Here is a 3,202-nt window from a genome sequence, read left to right on the forward strand (position 1 = left end):
AAAAAATAAATTGAGAAGACTTCTTACATTTCTAATATCCAACATATTTACTGATCAAAAGAAATACCTGCCCCTGGAACATTTCCAGGAATGACCCATAAAATCATCAAAGTCTGGTGCTTTCTGGGTGGAACAGATCTTTAACAATCTTTACGACTCTCTGTGTGGGTCCACTTAGTATATGCAGGTCTCCTTTAATTAATTTTGGACACTTGATTGTTTTTTTCCTTGGAAAATCATCCATTTTATCATCTATTAGCTTGAACGTGGGCATCATTCTCACTTGCAATTCCTTCTCCCTCATATCTGTCATTCCATGCCCATTTCCAACCCTATCGCGGCTTTCCTTTCCTCTTCCTTGACTGGACTTAGAGGTTTTGTCTGTTTTTTCTCAACATTCTCAATGGATTTACCATTCCACTCTCTTTATGTCCACCAATTCTTTAATTTCTGTATTTAACTTGGTGAGCTTCTATCGCCAGTATCCTCAGTTGTATTCGTTGTTCTATTTCTAATATCTTCATTTATTCTTCCCTTGTTTCATATTGAATATTAAATATATGTTTAAGGCACCAAATCTGGTCTAAGTTCTGCTTTGGCCATACCCCTAAGTTTTAGGAGTGGTTTTCATTGTCATTAATGTATACATTTTCTCTTTGCCCCACAAAGTAATTTAGGAGGGTGTCTTAAATTATTCAAGAGTCTACATTGTTTTGCTTTAGTCAATTTCAAAATCTTATGGTATTCTGGTCAGAAACTGTGGCTTATACATTTTCTACTTTGGAATATTAAAGTTTTCTATCTGGTCCAGTATATAATCACATTTTATAAATGTCTAATGTGGACATCAGGAAACAATGCATATTGTCTCTTTATAAGGCATAGAGTTAATATATATCACTGATTTTTCTCAAACTTTATGTATCCTCGTTCTTTATCTACTTATTCTCCACTTACTTTGTCAATACTGTGTTGCTGTGCTCATCTCAAATCCCCCTTGTGTTCATATTTTGGTTTATATATTTCTGGGCTATACCTTCCAGATATAATTATTTCTTATGAATTCTTCCTTTTATCAATACAAAACGTATTACTTTGTTTAATGTTTCACATAATGCTTTTGCCTTGAAATCTACTATTGTCATATATTACCACCCATTTTCTTTGTTCTTCACTATAATTGTTGACCAACTTCATATCTTTAACTCCCCTTGGCCACTGTTACAATAGCATACAGTTAACTGTCAGTTTGGTTTTGACAGAGGCAAAATACACATACAATGAAATGCCTAACCATAAGTGTACAATTCAATGGGTTTTTACAAATATATATACCCATGTTATCTACCACGGTCGCAATCAGGATATCAAACATTTCCATCATCCCAGAAAATTACCATGTACCATGTTCTTATTTCTATCAACCTAAGTTTTACCCCTTCTGTAATTCTATATAAATAGAATCATTCACTATGTATTATTTTGTGTCTGGTTTCCTACACTCAACGTGTTTTGGGGATCTGCTCTTGTTGCTGCATATATTATTCTTTTTTTCTTGCTGGGTAGTATTTAAATGGTTTATACCAAAATTTATCCTTCTGTTGATGGATATTTGGGTACTTTTCATTTTGGGACTGGAGTAAATAAAATTGCTGTGGGAATAGCAATTTCTTTTGGATAAATACCTAGAAGTAGGATTTCTGGCCACAGCACAGGTGTATGATTAATTTTATGAGAACACTGCCAGAAATTTTTCCAAAGTGACTGTGCAATTTTATACTCTTACCAGCAGTTTCTCCACATCTTCACCAACAGCTGGTGTTGTCTTTTTAATTTTAGCAATTGTAGTGGGTATGAAATAGTATCTCATTATACTTTTACTTTGTGTTTTCCCTGAAGACTAATGGTACTGACAAATTTCATGTGCTTATTGACTATTTATACATCTTCCTTCATGAATCACCTGCTCGAGGCTTTCACCCATTTTATATTGGGCTGTTTGTCTATTTATTACTGGTTTGTAGGAGATGTGTATTGTAAATATTTTCTTCCAATCTGTGTCTTCCCTTTTTGTTTTTGCTATGATAACTTGATGAGCAGAACTTTTTATTCTGAGGTGCCTAGGTGGCTCAGTTAGGTGTCCAACTTCAGCTCAGGTTATGATCTCACAGTTCGTGAGTTCTAGCCCCACATTGGGCTCTCTGCTGTCAGTGAGGAGCGCACTTTGGTTCCTCTGCCCTCTCCCTCTCTGCCCCTCCCCTGCTCATTCTCTCTCAAAAATAAACATTTTTTTAAAAAAATTTAGTTCCATTTTATCAATTTTTTCCTTTCTATTCAGCGACATTTATGCTCTCTCTAGGACATCTTTTCCTAACCCAAGTTTTTGTTTCCCTTGAGAAGTTTTATGGTTTTGATCTTATGTTTGGATCTCTGATCCATCTCTTAAGTATATTATGGTTTTTTGGTGTTATCTAATACAGAATTATATTGCTAATTGCATTTCCCAAGTATTTGCTGCTGATCTATAAAAATACAATTGACTTTATGTTCTACATTTTCTAAATTCATGTATTAAATTCACTATAGCTTTTCTAAATTACTTTGGCCTTTTAAAATTCATTTCTAAGTTCTAGTAGTTGTTTTGGGGCTTCCTTAAGATTTTCTATGTAAAGAATCATGTTGGGGAGAAATAGAGGGTTTTACTTTTTCATTTCCAAACTTTATAGCTTTTACTTCTTTTTCTTGCCTTATTGCAATGGCTAGGAGCTCCAGTGCCATATCAAACAGAAGTAGTAAGAGAGGACATCCATACTTTGTTCTCAATCATGAGGAAGGCTTTCAATATTTTAATGTTAAATATGATGCTACTATAGGTGTTCTGTAGCTGCTCTTCATCAGGTTAAATAAAATTCTTTCCATTCCTGATTTGCTAAGTCAAGAATTGTTGAATTTTGTGAAATGTTTTTTCTGCATTTATTGAGAGAATTAAACATTTTTTCCTTTATCATACTAATATGTGAAATACATTAATTAACTTTTGGATTAAACAGCTTTGTATTCCTGGAATAGACCCCAGTTGATCATGAGGTACTAACTTTTTCATATATTGCTGGATTCAACCTGTTAATATTTCATTAAGGATTCTGATTTCTGTCTTACTTCAGGCTACTGTAACAGAATACCATAGACTGAGTGACTTTAA

Source organism: Panthera onca, chromosome D4 (assembly GCF_046562875.1).
Source record: "Panthera onca isolate mPanOnc1 chromosome D4, mPanOnc1 haplotype 2, whole genome shotgun sequence".
Taxonomy (NCBI): Eukaryota; Metazoa; Chordata; class Mammalia; order Carnivora; family Felidae; genus Panthera; species Panthera onca.